This window comes from Plodia interpunctella, chromosome 4 (genome assembly GCF_027563975.2).
Source record: "Plodia interpunctella isolate USDA-ARS_2022_Savannah chromosome 4, ilPloInte3.2, whole genome shotgun sequence".
NCBI classification, from domain to species: domain Eukaryota; kingdom Metazoa; phylum Arthropoda; class Insecta; order Lepidoptera; family Pyralidae; genus Plodia; species Plodia interpunctella.
Window position 1 is genome coordinate 1,196,500 of NC_071297.1, and position 18,042 is coordinate 1,214,541.

General features: G+C 32.5%; 1 protein-coding gene across 2 annotated transcripts in view; it reads left to right on the forward strand.

The window, feature by feature from the left end:
- Window positions 1-2,140: 2,140 nt before the first annotated feature.
- The window catches only part of LOC128669309 (proton-coupled amino acid transporter-like protein CG1139), a 45,439-nt gene continuing 29,537 nt past the window's right edge, over window positions 2,141-18,042 (forward strand). Inside the window, exon 1 of one of the 2 annotated variants that reach the window (XM_053744057.2) lies at window positions 2,141-2,305. The gene's annotated coding sequence lies outside the window, so the exon portion shown is untranslated. Of the gene's footprint in view, window positions 2,306-14,441; window positions 14,639-18,042 lie in introns of those variants that run through there. The other variant, XM_053744058.2, reaches the window with a different exon arrangement.

An 18,042-nucleotide genomic window follows, 5' to 3' on the forward strand; every position in this document is an offset into this window, starting at 1 on the left:
CGAACGAACGAACGAATGAATGAATGAATAATTTTTTTCATCTAAATAACAGAGAATTTGTCAGTAAGTACTGCTTATAAGACTATGTTAGTAAAAATTAATTTAACAAAATTTAAAATCATAGCGGCTATTCCTGCACCACTTCCCCGAGACGGTGCTGGAATGGTTCACGTACAGGCAGTCCAGTCAACCGGCGATCATGTTCAGGATGCAGGGACGCGCACCTCTTCCGCATAGTTACAAAGCAATCGACCCGAGCCACTGTTTCTATTTAGTCACACATCAACCCACATAAAGGTATCTTATGAACAATAAGGGCGTCTTACGAATGCTGGCTGGATACTTCTTCTAGGGACAGTTAAGGCAATTTTATTTAATAGAGGAGTACAGTCAATTTTGCCGTGTAACGAGTTATAAAAAAGCATATTGCCTCAAGGAACTTGCGCCTGGATTCCAGGTATATGACGATAGTAACACTCCAAATGCCACAACATCAAATTTTCTACATAATTATAATATCTGCACTAGCACCCTTTTATGTGCAATAGAATCTAGCAACAGAAGGGCTATTAAGAAAGAAAGTTTGAAATTATTCAAGAGAGGCAATTGACATAAATCTGAGTAATTAAACAATAAAATTAACTCAATCCCAACAGTTTGAATATATCGGCAATTACTTACGGACATAAAGTACAACTTTCTTTGCGGAATTGCTTTGATTTTGTATACTTGACAGTCATTTCTACTTTGTAAGTAAGCAAGTTAAGTGAGGAGTACTTTGTTGAGGAGCTTCATAGCGCGATTGGCCTACGAACAGTGGCAGTTAAGTCACTTTCACAAAGATCGGTTATTGGATGGGTGACCACATATGTATTATCTTGAACTCTTTCGTGCTTTAGAAAGCACGTTAAGTCGTTGATCCCGGTTGTATTTGCTATCGCTGTAACCCGCCAATCTAAAATATTTTTTGAAAAATAAAGTAGCCTGTGTTTCTAGTAGGTCTTTAACTACATGCATAACAAATTTTATCAAAATCGGACCAGCGGTTTACCCATGTAAACGGAACAAATAGAGAGACATTCGCATTTATAAAATTTGTATGGATTCAACAAACTTAAATAAATAAATATATTAGGACAAATCACACAGATTTAGCTAGCCCCAAAGTAAGTTCGAGACTTGTGTTATGGGATACTAACTCAACGCTATTATATTTTACAACAAATACATACATAGATAAACATCCAAGACCCGGGCCAATCAGAAAAAGATCATTTTCCATCATGACCCGACCGGGGATCGAACCCGGGACCTCTCGGTTCAGAGGAAAGCACTTTACCACTGCGCCACCGAGGTCGTTAAATGTGAATGAACTTGCAAGTAAACCTTGCAACTTTAGTTCCCTTTCATTTTCAAGCCTTTGTCCAACATTGGCCAACACAAAACAACAACTTGTTGTGCAATGTATTAGTGCAATATAACATTTGTGCTATGTCCTAACTACACCAATTAATGAAATAAAAAATATGATTACACGACTGTAAGACGAATAGAAGATCTAAATTTTTCTTACAAGTCTAATTATGAAAACAATCTGTGCATTATTAATTGCGGAAAATAAAATGTGGCTATTGAGAAATTACTTACGTAGTAACGCTTTACTTTAGAATGTATAAGTTTGAATTAATACAAAGCTTACTAATAAAAAGTATCTCTGTAAAAACGCTAAAAAGGATTCCACGAGTTCTTGTTGAAATTTAGTTCTTTTTTTCATCTCAACTCTAGAATAAGGTGTTTATATCTTTTTAATAAATATCTAATTTATTTTATTTGTTAATTTATTTACAGAACACAACTTTCACATAAGAAACTACTTACAAAGTATTTATCGGAAAAGTCAATAACTTTTTGTGGGTTAATTGAGATTTGATAAAATAAAAATAAAGATCACTTGAATTAGGATTAAATTATACAAGAAATCCGTAAGTATTACCCAAGCGTTTGTAGGCGTATAATATTTTTGTAATGTATATTTTTATAGTATAACGGAGTGTAGATAAGCAATAGACAGATCCGACGACATAAATTGCCGTCAGATCTGTGTTATCTGTGCTCTGCACTCTCAGGTGAATGGTAGTCAAGTACGTGAAGTACGCGCATCAAACATTATAGTTTGTTTACAGCGTCGTTAGCGCGCAGGCGCGGAGTTTAAGTGACAAGTATAGAATTAAGTATTTTATACATTACTGATTGTAAGTTAAATTTGTGCTGTGTACAAAGGTGATTTTTTTTAAGACGTGTGGACGTAAGTATATATTTTTTTTATATATTTATAGGTAAGTATCTAAGAATAAGTTAATTAATTTGTGGTAAAAATCTCTTTGTTAATTTTTTTTTTATTCGTGTTTCATATTAAACCAATATAAAATATTTCTCTAAAATATTTCAAATTTCAACGCACAAAAGAATCTCAGTTGAAATTCAACAAATTCAAATTAAATTAAATCGAATAATTATCTGGTACTGTCTTTATCTAGTTTATCAGCTATTTACTGAAAACGTGAAAACGTAAAAAATATATAAATATATTTTTTTTTTCGTTTCTTTTTTTTTGTATTTTATGCACACGCCAGTTTGCCTCTACGTAGCACATCTCCTCTCACGGGTCTCCTGGAAGAGATTCCATTTGAAATAAGTAGCACCCTTGTACTCATTTTTATAATGTAATTTTTATTTTTATTTTTTTGTGTACATAAATTGATAAATAAATAAACAAACAAATATAATAACCGGGCAATTTCTCGAGGATCTATTAAGATTTCATAAAAATATCCTCTATGACTGTAGAATTTAGAACTTTTGGCTAAATTAATTTATTCCAACAACTAGAATAATAATAAAAATATAGCGAAGACAATCACACAGATTGAGATAGCCCCAAAGTAGTATACTAACTCAACGACGCTGACGATGTATTCTATAACATATGTATACATACATATAGATAAACCTAGAGGCTCAACCCGGCTTCGCTCGGGTAAAACGGTTTGACTACCTCGGTGGCGCAGTGGTAAAGTGCTTGCCTCTGGTAAAGTGCTTGTCTTGGATGTTTATCTATATATGTATTTGTTATAAAATATAGTATCGTTGAGTTAGTATCCCATAACACAAGTGTCGAACTTACTTTGGGGCTAGCTCGATCTGTGTGATTTGTCCTAATATATTTAATTATTTAAAAATAAATAAATAAAAATAAAGTAAATAAACCATCATAAAAAGTAGCATATATCACTCCTGAAGGTTTCGTCTGTCTCTGCGTCAAATCTCATCATAATTGGTCAAGTAGTTTTTTTAATTTGTTCATTAGAAACAAAAATACAAATCTTTTCTCTTATAATATTTGTATGGGTAACCAAGATCCAAGTCAGTCAAGGTGAAAAAGATCGAACACTACAGCGTAGCGGTCCGGCAAGATGACTATTATTTATATACTATTGCCCACGGAGGTCGTCAAGACGTAACACACAATAATCTAAACATTTGATAATACTGTAATTGGGTTACCTGTGTCTGTACATAGGAGATATTGAAGAAAAATATTGACTATTATTAAACATAATTTGTTACAAATTCAAATTCAAATCATTTATTCAGAAATTAGACCTTCACAGGCACATTTTCTCGTCAATTTTTATATTTATAGTTATTTCTCACAAGCTACAAACTACTGGCATTTCGGAACGACCACTGCTGAGAAGAAATACCGAAAGAAACTCATTTGAACAGTGTTGGTCCCTATCATGCCAGATCGGCTTACCATTATTGTTTCTTACAATGTTTTTTTTTTCTTTCTAATAATATATAAAAGTACATAATGTACATAGTCAAAAGGTATATCAAAACAGGTTATGATTGTGATCCGAGTGCTGATTATAATATATATATATATATATATATATATATATATATATATATATATATATATATATATATATATTACATTTTATAGGAGCTGGGTATGACGCCAATTCAATCCAATGAATGAATGAATGAATTATTATTAATTTCTGACGTGCAACAGACAATGTCATAATTATTAAAAATTATATTGAAATTAATTAATCATTAATTTATAAATTACAAAAAATCAAGTCATTTTCTCAAATATTTCTTGACACTATAACAGCATTTATTTACCAACAAACTGTATAAACAATTTACGCTAAACAAACTAACTTGTCCCATAAATAAATATTACATTAAAAATGTGCTGACATCTTCTCAGCTGTTAGAAAATAACTAAAGGTTTCTAAATACATACATACACATTTCCCAAACATTTCAATTCTCTTTCATATAAGTAAGTAGATCAAAATCGGTTCAGCCGCAAGACTGCCATGCCACGGACGTGACAGCTCCTAAACTTATAACTTACTAGCGTCTCGCCTCGGCTTCGCTCGGGGTAAACCATAATAAAAAGTCTAACCTATGTCACTCCTGAAGGTTCCGCCTGAAGTTTATTCATTACAAACAAAAATACATATCTTTCCTCTTTATAATATTAGTATGAATAATTTATATCCTTCAGTTGTCGGTGGACAAAAAAGGGTTAAGACTGCTAGACGGACATCGAACTTGTAAGGGTTCCATTTGTTTCTTTTTAGGAACGAAACCCTAAAAGTATGAAAAATATACAGAATAATCTTCGTTTGTTATTTTTTTCGATTAAATTAAAAAGGGGTTTTGATTATTATTATGTTCCTCATAATAATGATCTATGTAACAATGATTTTCAAAATGTACGTAAGTCTCAATGGGCTATTGTGTTATCAGTACACAATGCTTATTGATACTGATGTTTATTTTCAATGGCTGTGATATAATACTTCATTTGTCATCTATTAAATAGGCAGGCACCTTGATTTATTATACTAGCGGTCCATCCAGGCTATATCACCTATAAACCTTCCTCAGAGAAATCAGACATATTCTATATAAACCCGCATTGAAGTCCATTGCGTGGTTTCAAAGATCTAAGCATATTTCTACCAGATCATTTGCACTCATGTCTTGCATAGTCCATACCATTTTATTTGAGGGAAAACGCTCATATAGGCACGTATCTTTGTGAATGCCTGTAACAATAGCTATTTATTTCGTAGGATGACAGAAGTGATTGCTTATTCCTAATTATTTGTTTTGACATGTGAATCGCGATTGTGAGAATATTCTAGTAATTTATGAAAATACAATTTGTTTTTCTGTTTCTCCTTTTTCTGCAATAGCTTTCGTATTAAGTTCGCCATTTGTTAAAATGTTCTTTTTTTAGGACTTAGTTGCAAACTTAACATTTTTGGGTGTTTTTTTTTGCCATACACATGATATTTGATATGATGTATTTAAAATATGTAGTGTAAACACAAATTTCATAGTAGTGATTTATTATTGATTAGTGGTGAAATTATCATCGAATAATTGAAAAATCAATTTTTTTTCGTAATGATTCAATTCACGGCGAGTTTCTAATATTTTTAGCAAGTTGTGTTTATTATTCTGAATAGATATAACATATATTCAAAATGTTAAAATACCCAGACCTTTTTTTCCTAATGTTTTTTATAAACTTTAATGCAAAACACAGGCGAAGCAAAGGAACAGCTGTCAGATTTTTTTACTTAAAACGTTACCTACCAAACTAATTGATATGCAAAGCGTAATGCCTCGAAATTAAATCAGACGTGTCTTCGTTATTTACAGCACTTTACTCGTATATAATTATAATGAAATTTGAGTGAAGCAGGACGCAGATGATTTTAGATCGACATCAGACAATCAATAAAATATATTTGGCTATCTCTACCTATATAGGAATTGGGGACTCAACCACGCATCTTCATTTGTGTTGAGTGTGGAAAGTGTCTTTAATTGTGGATCACAGATTTAAAAGAGATCTTACAGCGCAATTAGTACAGCGTAATTTAAATTATCTTTTGTAGAAAAACATTTTTCAACCAAAAGTAATTTCTTTTTGTTTTTAAAAGACATTAAATTAAATTATTTATAATTATCATTTAACTTATTATAATATCAGGCCTGTAAAAGATCCCCGCATGGGATAAGTAATTTTCGTGCAATAAGGTTATTACTCCTTGCTCTCTGAGCAATAGCTCATAATATCTGAAAGGCCTATATTCTTTTACTTGTACAGTAACATGTCTCTGTTACGGGGTAGACAGAGTCAACAGCTGCGAAACTCAAAGACACGTTCAGCTTCGAATCTTTCGTTTTATTTATAAAATTAAAAAAAAAATCAGTATAGATTTAACTATGGACATAACAACAGTGATCGCTAACAGCTGTTACGATAGGCAATAATATTGGCCGTAAACTTAATGAAAATAAGTATTTAATGCCGATTGCAGTAGTGCTATAATGAACTTTCGCATTTCGTCAATATCTGTAGAGATATTGACGAAACTAGTTGCAGCCGTTACGTCATGAATGGAATTAAACAATTTCTATGTCACAAAATTGATTCGTTAACAATAAATTTTCTAATCTTTACCTTCACGACCTTTTTCCTCTCCTGTGTCGGCACAGTAAGTTAACTTCTTCCTGTATAATTATTATCATTTATATGTAGGTATGCTCTAATGATATCTGTATGTAAAAATCAAATGTTACATTACTATAAAGTACCTACAAAAAAATCGTTTCCCGCTCTCTGTCTGTCCCTATGTATGATAAGAGCGAAGCCACTGGCAAAAGCTAGACATATTCACGCACGACCGATGCCCAACGTTAAGCTTTTAGTATTATATAACTACAGCAATGATATTTGTTTTTGTCTAAACTGTTTTCATAACAAAAACGTAAATATTCATTAAAATCAGTTCGAACACATTTTTTTATTGTACAGTCAACAGCACATCAACCCACCCAAATTCATTGCAAACTCGTTGCTTTTACCGCGCCATAGAGGTTCACGCAGGATAACTTAATATGTTGTAGACTGTACACAACACAGTGGAGCATTAAAATGCAAGCGAAACGCAATGATCGCGACCTTCCTCTATCTGGTTCAAGGTTCGAACCCGGCAAGGCTGCGACGATGTCCGTATATATGGTAAAAATGTCTATGAAATAATTAATCTTCTGTGAGGTTAATTTAAATTTATACGTAAGGAAAGCGATAACTTATACGACTGAAGTAGAAGGAAATTTGAATAAAGTGTTGTTAAATATAATATATTCAAATTCATGGAAATTTCTATCGCTCCCTAAAAGTATTATTTTTAGAGAGCGATAGAAATTTCCATAGGAGATACTTAAAAATAATTCCAAATCACACTATCCCAATCGAACTTTCGCATTTGTAAATATTTGCACAGATTTATAGATCTAAACATGATTGGATCCAGTTACGAATACTTTATTAGTCAGTATAAGAACGACATACTTGCAAGCGGTTCTTAATGCAGGCTCGCCACAGAGTAAAAAATAGGGTTGTGGAAAGTACCTATAGGAACTAATTAGCTAGAGTCTACTGGAAAATGCGTGTACGGAATTCCCAGTATCATACGATTAGTATGCCTCGAACAGAGGCTAAATGTCACATTTTTTAATAAGGAATTGACTGCATGAGTTTATTCTACAAGCTTTCATTTAACTTGGAGTGTAGGTATGTATGCATTTTCGGGTGGAATCTTGCTTGAGCTTAATTAATCTTATTAGGTAAATCTGGAAGTACATACAAACTTGTGTTGAATGTGTGAACACACCTGTGTACAGGACATACCTTAATAACCCGCTCGAAACATTGTTTTAACATTATGAAAGAAAACCTTTGATATTCGTATTCAAATTCATTTATGTATATAGTATTGCTTAACACTTAACATTGCTTGTGTTCTCTAGTGCAAGAGCAATAAATTCAGCCTATGATTTTTATATTTATGGCCTACGTTTATTTATTCCTAGTTTATGACGAAAACACTAGGTCCTAAATAGCCTAGCATGTTTCAAGGTTTAACCTTGGGGGGGTTATACACTTTTAACATTTCCGATTTTACCATTTATAGACACATTTACACAAGATTTTATGCAATCATACAACAGATTAGTATGAAACAGAAGGTCGGCAGCCGTTTTATTACATTTATCACAACTGACACTTTACGATGAAAAATAATCGGAAAGTAACCAATTTATGTCCAACTTTCATCAATCAGATCAATCAACATCAGCTTTAGTCCGCGGCTTCGCCCGCGTTAATTTTCTGGAATAAAATACCTTACAATCTTACATAATTAAATAAATGTATGCAAAATTTCAAGAAGATTGGTTGAATAGATAGAGCGTGAAGAGGTAACAAACTTACTTTCGCATTTGTAATATTAATTAGGATATAAATCCAGAAACAAGGAAACGTATAATGTACAAAAGTGGCTGTTAAGCAACTTGCGCATTGGTCGGTCACATGATGGGTCACATCTTCATCACCTCCATGCTTTCCACGGAAATAATTTTTAAAATCTTTAAACTCAAATTTTTCAGAATTTAATAGATCCTTAAAATGCTAAGCTACGTCTTATCTTTGTGTGGTATACCTAGTTACTTTGATATACTTATTTACAATACACATAATCTAGGTACATACTTCAGAATTAATTGTGAGCGTGATTACAACAACCTTGTATGAATTATGCTCTTAGATATCGATCGCTCCAATGAACACTACGCCAACTTAAATTTTCAGAATTTTCGTTTTTTATGTAAATCGACTAACAATTATACCTAAATCAAAATCAAAATCAAAATCAAATCATTTATTCAGAAATTAGGCCTTCACAGGCACTTTTTCACGTCATAATCTAAATTAAATGATGTTTACCAAAGCTACAAACTACTAGCATTTCGGAACGACCACTGCTGAGAAGAAATGCCGAAAGAAACTCATTCAAACAGTGTTGGTCCCTATTATGCCAGAAGGGCTTACCATTTTTTATATATAAATTTATGTATAATTTTTTATCAGTAATATAACATTAAGTACATAATAAAGTACATGGTCAAAAGGTATACTGAAACATATTATGATTGTGATCAAGTGCTGATGAAAGGAAAATATATATATACTTATATATATATGTATAATTAACCAAACAAAAAAAAAAAACTTAATAAAATTATTATATTATATACATTACACCTATTATTATATACACACAAAATGTTACTATATTTACTTGGCATAATGTAAATCTCAAAACTTTTTTATTTTTATCAATATCATGATAACATTTTTTTTACTTGTGGTCCTAATGATTTTATCCTACTGATCTCATAGTCCCAGTAGCTTGGGTAGACCATAGACCATCACCTGCTTCCGGTGAAGGAAAACGTCGTGAGGAAATCTGCACATTGGTGGACAATTTAGTTCACTACCTGCCACTAGAAGGCGGTAAGTAGTCGTAAAAGTCATGTTAGATGCCTTTAGGCGACTTGAATGAAATCCGACACCAGTATTAGGAAGAACACACTCGATATGATGACGATCACGACGACTTGGGTTTTTTGATCCTCCTAAAAAAAAATATTAATAAGAAATTTACTAAGACCCATTTGATTTAAGACTGTTCTCTATAAGCGTTAGAAAATTATCAACTAGCCTATTATATTCAATATTAAAATAAATTAATAAATCACCATCAGTTTCAACGCTATTTGATAGAATCACAACAGCTAAAATTAGAAGCTGCCCTGTTTATTATTTCATAAATAAATAAATAAACGAACTAACTTTTTCAATATAGCATAATCACGAGTAATCCTGTATGTATGTTAAAATAAATAAATAAATAAATAAATCTATTAGGACAAATCACACCGATTGAGCTAGCCCCAAAGTAAGTTCGAGACTTGTGTTACGGGATACTAACTCAACGATACTATATTTTATAACAAATACATATATAGATAAACATCCAAGACCCGGGCCAATCAGAAAAAGATCATTTTCCATCATGACCCGACCGGGGATCGAACCCGGGACCTCTCGGTTCAGAGGCAAGCACTTTACCACTTCGCCACCGAGGTCGTCAAAACACACTTCTATCCATGACCGTGATAGGTAGAATTTGTAAATTTTGTAAATTGCCTACTCTATTACCATCACGAGCGTAACCTTTGAACTAAAATTCAATTGGTTATATTATTGTGTTCTTCAGGGTTATGGGACATAACACCTACATAGTATATTGAAATCGAGTATTGGGAGCCAATGATGACATATTTTAAAAGAAAATGAAACATTATAATTGTCAGATGATTGTCAGTAGGTATACAAGATTCTTCCACAGGTGATTTAGGTGACAAATAATGCACAGCCAAAACTAAAATGAAATATGGTATTTTCCTTAGACAGTGAAGGGGAAGTTTATCCGCATATACAAGCTGTAATTGTTGTTACCTATCAAAGACATCTTATTGCTTTCAATGAAAAACGTTGAGGAGTCCTCTCGTCGGCAGTCGTGCTTCTGCGTGCACGATGTCGTTATGCTTATCATAATAATACATTGGCGTCCAAACCAAACGTGTGTACAAAATTTCAACTCAATCGGTTGAAAATATCTTATTCAAAATTCAGTTACAAAAGATTCCACCCGTGCATACCAACATATATACATTGCATTTTAAATAAAAGCTTGTAATAACGATATTTTTATATAAGCATGAAGATAAAATGCTAAAAGCTAGTATATATTAAAGGTATTTATAGATTATTGATATTTCATTCCACCTAGCGCTATAAAGGCTATTGTTGTTTGTGTGACATTGCACTTATATTGTTTTATTGAGCACGTGTGCATTCAATTCAATAGGCACATCACTCATTAACAAGGCCGAAGTAATAAATTTTATACTCCACCAAAACCAAGCGTAGAGGGGGAATTTTGATATAAGTGCCAAATTGCAGTGCCGCGCTTTCGGTGCACAATCATTGTATCGGATTATAACGTTTCAAAACTCCATAGAATTTTGCAGTGCACGTGCTGGATATACACGAGCCTTAAAGAGATCCAAGTCTAATATTTACTAAGAAAATAGATATTCACATACATTTTTCACGTGTTTTAAGTTATGAGTTTATTGTTATACATGATAAAAAGTCAAAAAGGCCTCGTTACATACGAGTAGTATAAAACAAAGTCGCTTTCCGCTGTCTGTCCCTATAGAGTGATTCAAGAGGAAGGTTTATATATATAACAAGCATATTATTGCACACGTACGAAGCCGGGCGGGTCGCTAGTATATATATTTTTAAAAAAGTCAAGAGTGGTGCATACAAAGAGGTCAAAACGATGGCTGAAAATTAGCCAACTTAGGTTTATAATTAGTTTAGAAGACCATAGATAAGACGAGATGCATAAAGTAAAATTGATTTACTGTGAATTATCTGACTTAACGTCATAATTCAACTTCAATTTTGTTTATTTTTTATTTTATTTAAAAATAAAATAAATACAAATGAAATGAAACGTCAGATTCATAAGAATTGTATGCACCTGTCAACTTTGACGTAAATTTTAGCCTGCGCTAAACGCAAACAGCGCCATTTTGTCTAAACACCGTAGGCGCGAAAGTTAATATCAACGTCAAAATTGACTGGTGCTACCGAGGAATTAGTAGGAACTTTGACAGTACCTTTTAATTTCATGGGTGCAACTCACCTAAGAATATTACCATTTAAGTAGCAGTTACTTAAATCGTTTACAAAATAATTATAAAATTGTAAAATTCATACACTGGTAAAATATAACCTGAAATAACACATAGGGTAATTTTTATTACAAAATTCCCACGGGAGCGAAGCCCCGGAGCGTAGTTCCTTTCCAAAAATAATGCTCTGGGGGCTTACCATCATCTCTTACAGCGATCCACTTTACGACCTAAACTGAACTGCATATCAAATTCGTACCATCGACTTAATTTTTAGTATGAATGCGATTCATTTTAGGTTCCTAAATTGAATTGAGTTTCATTGGAATCGTTGTATAAAAGTTGATGGTAGGCCTGCAGATTATCAAATAAAAATATTTGCACGTAGGCACAGACCACTCAGGAACGTAAGGTTAAACAAATCGTTCTAAAATAAATGCTCAACAATTTATTTGTAATTCCGTAAACGCTTATTAATTTCTTTTATCACGAGGAAAATCCTCAGGTAAACTGAAAGCAATAAACGCGTAATCGATTTTCTTTTCAATGACAATCGTGACATAAGTTCAATGCTAACGAACAATTGATAGGCAATTCAATAAATCTTATTGTGCGTAGGAGCAGCCATTACAGTTTGTTGTCGTGAGCACTTTTAAATTACGTGAATGGCATGGTGGCACATCATACTTTTATATAATTACTCGATAAATCTGACCAGCAGGCCTACTAAAAATTAAGTCGATGGTACGAATTTGCGATGCAGTTCAGTTTCGTAAAGTGGATCGCTATAAGAGATTTTGGTAAGCCCCCTGAATAAAGAAAAAGTACTGGATTTCTTTTTTTTTATTACATAACATAACAGTTTTCGCACGAACAGTTTTGACGACCTCGGTGGCGCAGTGGTAAAGTGTTTGCCTCTGAACCGAGAGGTCCCGAGTTCAAACCCCGATCGGGTTATGATGGAAAATGATCTTTTTCTGATTGCCCCGGGTCTTGGATGTTTATCTATATATGTATGTATAGGTTATAAAATATGGTATCGTTGAGTTAGTATCCATAACACAAGTCTCGAACTTACTTTAGGGCGAGCTTAAGCTGTGTTATTTATCCTAATATATATAGAAGGCAATGTTATAAGAATATATTAAATATTACACATTATACAATACTAAATATAAATAAACAAGTTTATTGTTATAGTTTATTATTAAGTGAGATTTTTTTATTGAGGTAACAAGTAACAGTTGCCAGTGCTCACATAAATATTGTAATCTGACAGATACACTAACTACTGGCTAAATTTTGATTATAACAATTGGCCAGTTGGCCCTTGGGAAACACACTTTCAAGGCCATGTTATATATAAGCTGCAGATACTTTATTAGCAAGCGGTGGGACAGGCCCTGAATATTGTATGTTAAAAACAAAACATAACATGACACTCCTTCATGTTCTTTTAAGAAATATACCAAAAAGTTCTTGAAAATTCATATTATATACATCATATTCAAGGCTCATTATTTAATTGTTTATTCCACCATAACAAGAGACCTATCTTTCACTCGTGAAAATTGTTAAAACACAATATCATTATTGAAAATTGGACCTAATTTATTTGATCCTCATTCTTTTTAAGAACAAAAACTATAATAATAACAACAATGTTGTACGTACCCATAGAGAAAAGAATACGTGCCATACTTAATTTGTTACTAAACCCACACATTATTTATTATAGGTACTCACAATATTTATTCACATAGTAATACCGTACTTATTTGCATAGTGATAACGTAAAAATCCGGGTGTAAAGTTGCAGAAAAAATTGTGCTCAGTCGTTATGTAAATCGATATATTTTTTTCTTATTCTTAATTTTATTTAAGATAAGTGTTCTGACAATTAAATAAAACATGGTCCCATATTGATTCTCATTAAATACAAACTTCTCCTTCTACCATTTACATAATCATAATTTGTCCAAAAAAATTCTATCACATAACATTTTGTGTCTCAAAGGGTAAATCTATATTTTAAACGATACTCACAATCACTATGAAATTACAGAATATAAACCGTATAATCTAAAGAATACACAATGAGAGTATAGAAATTATTCATTATAAAACAAAGAGATGACCACCGCAGCCTATGTTCACCTATAACACCAGGGTTGTCACTCAAACGACGCCAACCCTGAATCAACCTAATTACGCCATTTTTGAAGATCTCCATTTTGTAGTCCCTAAGGAATACCCCTCCGGAACTATCAGTCTATTTTCCCCGTCATTTTACATAACCAAACAGTCTACTTTCCCGATGTAAATCATAATGGGGAGCTCATTCCACCGCAAGTCCTTTAAAAAAGACTGGGAGGAAGTTCCTTTTGAAGTACATTGAAAATGAAAAATGGTTTATTGTTATATATGGTTGCAACATTACAAAATCTGTACATGTACGGCAGAGTAAAAAACATACTGCAGAGTAAAAAATATATGGTAACTTTCTCACTAGACGAGTCTGTATCGAGGAAGGAAAATGAACCCCTATTGAATCCGTTCATGTACGAAATCTGAAATTTGACTGACAGAACGAGTAGGCTTACTATAATGGTCAACACAAAGTGACACAGGCATCAGCTTCCTATTATACACTTGTCTGTCTTCGATGCAGGTTGACAGAAAGCCAGTGTCAAGATTTCCCACGTCATCATTAGATGACTTCATATCTGCACTATAAATAATTTTGTCCTGAAACTCATTCATCAGTCATCACGTGTAGCAACATAATAAAACTATTTGATGAACAGATAACCGAAGCCTTTTCACGGGCAGTGTTCGTGTGTGTTTGACGTTCATTAAATGTAATATTATCCCTCGTAGTGATAGTTTAAAAAATTTTTTAAAGTGATGTGGACGTAGCTGTAAGTTTTTTTTTCTACACATCAGTATTTTGCCCTCGTGCGCCCAACATGTCATTATGTGCGGGAAATACAATGCTTGGGAAAAAATAGTTTCCCGTCGAGTTCTATCTTAGCAAACTTAACATAGTTTATCTTTATTTGTATGATTTTTTTTTCTACTTCAAATAATAGCAAATACCGTTACAATAAATTGTTATTAATACAAATAATTAATCAAATCAGTGGTTAATGATAAACTGTTGTACAGATAAATAGACATAATGATTATTTTTTTATTAATATTGTTATGTTTAGCTCTTCATTACTATCCTTTACTATATTTTAAGCGTACACGTAGACTTTCTTAAATTGAACTACTAAGCTTTAAAATTTTGATATTATCCAAAAAAAAAACATAATATGAAAATGAGCCTGTGAGCGAAAATTCAGTCTAAAATATAGTTCTGTGGATTCTCAACTGAACTTGAATTTGTAATAATATAATAAAATATAGTTGAAGCCAGGATTTTCATAAGCCGCTTATTATCTTCTAGCCTGTTGAATTCTCCATGGTAAATACATATGATGAGACTGAATACACAAATACATAACCGTAAGCATATTTAAGATAAGTAATCCTCATTGTGATTAATGAATATAAACTACATATTTAAAGCCAAGATTCGTAAAAGCAGTAATTAGTTTTATTTAGATAAACATATTTGATAAATTTATTAAATGTTAGAAGAAATAACAAGATTTATTATAAAACATATTTCAAATAAGTTTAATGAATAACCAGAGGTTCAATAAAGGATCATTCTGTACGATCAGTCGTATTATTCGCTGTAATCCATTTGAGAATTCAGACTCTTTTAACATACGGTTCATTGCAATCTATACTTTTATTATAAAGAGGTAAGTGTTTGTAATTTTGTGAATTTGTACGTTTGAGGCGGGTAATTTCCTAAACTACCGAACCGATTTCAAAAATTCTTTCACCATTACAAAGGTAATTCATGATTGCTTTAGGCTATTTTATCCCGAAATTCCCACGGGAGCGAAGCCCCGGGCAATATCTACTATTACATAGACATGATGCGCACGAAACGTAAAGACATTCATTTCAGTGACGAACTAACCAGTCAATATATCAATCTGGATCTCTAATTGAAATTCAGATTGGTACATTTTCATACACACGGCACTTTCATATTTGACTCCGTGGCCTTTGATATATTCAATTATTGGATTTTCTGCTCTATACGTTATATGTTCCGCCCTATATGTTCGTAATCATTTATTCAGAAGCTGTTATCCACGACAAAAAGTAGATTTATGTCGCTCTTCAGTAGACAAATTCAAATTTATATATTGCAAGTATTATGCCCGTTTTTCTTTTTTAGTAACAAAAAAAGAAAAACGGGCATTGCATGCATTTGTTTTTCCTTTTGTTACATACAAATTGAATTCTACAATTCACTGTTGTAATATTAGTATGAATATGGACTAGGTGGCGTGTGGTTCCGCCCTAGAATAGGACCACTACAAATCTTGATCAAGATGCCATCTTGGTCCATTTAAACGACTGCAAACACATCCAGGACCAACGCGGCTTAACGTGCCGATGATGATGAACGACCATTGTCTGGGTGACAATGAGCTCCTGTCATTGAGATCTATATGTACTTATTAATAGAAAAGACAATAAAAAAATATAAAAAAAACTTATATTTATATCTGTAGTCCATTCGTGTAATAAAACACGCTTGAAGATAATTCTATTATATTCTTATAATGTTTAGCTTCAGACGATAGACAGAACAAACAGTAATAAATTAAATGAGAACATGACGCCATATATTGTGAGCGTCGTCATGGGTATCATATTCCATTCAGCGTACCAATACAAATGGCACCGATTCTAACCTAACTGTTCAGTTTAGTACACCAGTCAAATTATTCTCTTAATTTAAATATGTATTATAAAGCTTCGAGCTTAATATTAATTGGTTATAGGGTCTGTTTATTTTGAAGAATTGAATTATTTCTTTCATTTGTTTATACATGGAAAAAAATTGACGCTGTTCGCGAAACCGTTAGGTACGATTCGAATCAGTGTTATTTGATTTGTTCGCTAAATGGAATAACTCCATAAACCTTATCACAAAAAAATTCTGTTTAAGATTTACAAACAGTATTTCAGTTGGAGAGTTGAAATGTTTTTATTGCATGTTAAATTGGAGATACCGTTCAGCACACTAATTGTAATAGCACCGATTCGAATTGCATCTAACTATTAAAGCAATTAAAAACTAAAGAAAATTCGTCGACACAGGTTAAAACAAGCTAAACGACCTCTTATATTATAGACTTCCCAGCTTCGCTCGTGTAAAACTACAATAAAAAAGCATCTATTACTCCTGGCGAATTCGCCTATCTCTGTGCCAAATTTCATCAATATCGGTCCTTCGGTTTTTGAGTGAGTGCGAGTGAGTTTATTCATTATAAACAAAAATACAAATATTTATGTTTATAATATTAGTATGGATATGTATGTATGTAAGTAATTTCTTAATATCATTATAGTAAAAATATAAATTTAGGTCAAACTGAAAATGTGTTTCAGTAAAACTCTGATTAATACTGTCTTAATACATATAACAATATTTATAATTACATTGAAAGACACAATATACGCTTCATTAATTTGGTATTAGGTACGTTCGAGTGGCGAATCGGTGTTATAGTGATAATATGAAGCCCCGTAATATACCGACCTTAAATCCGAATGTCTTATCTTAATCCATTGAAATTCGTGTTTGATTTAAACATAATAAAATACAATACAATACCCTGTATTGCACCAAAAGCGAAATTACAAAAAAAGAACAATACAAAAATAAAATAAAAAAGCACAAAGGCGGAGACTTATCGCTAAAGCGATCTCTTCCAGTCAACCTTGGGGTGGGATGAAACGATAATGGAGAGAGGCGCTGGGGCAGTAAATAAAATATACTAACACATAATATACACACATATACATATAATATATAAATAAATATATATACAGATTTGTAAAAAAAATACCTAAACATACAAATAAATAAGAAAAATGTAGGTACAAGTTAGGAGATAGTGGAAAGATATTGTGACTTGACAAGTAGTTTAAATTTGGACAGAGTTCGTGCATTACGGATATCATAATCTGTAGTAGTTAAATAATAAATAAATATATGAGGACAAATCACACAGATTGAGCTAGCCCCAAAGTAAGTTCGAGACTTGTGTTATGAGATACTAACTCAACGATACTATATTTTATAACAAATACATATATAGATAAACATCCAAGACCCGGGCCAATCAGGAAAAGTTCATTTTCCATCATGACCCGACCGGGGATCGAACCCGGACCTCT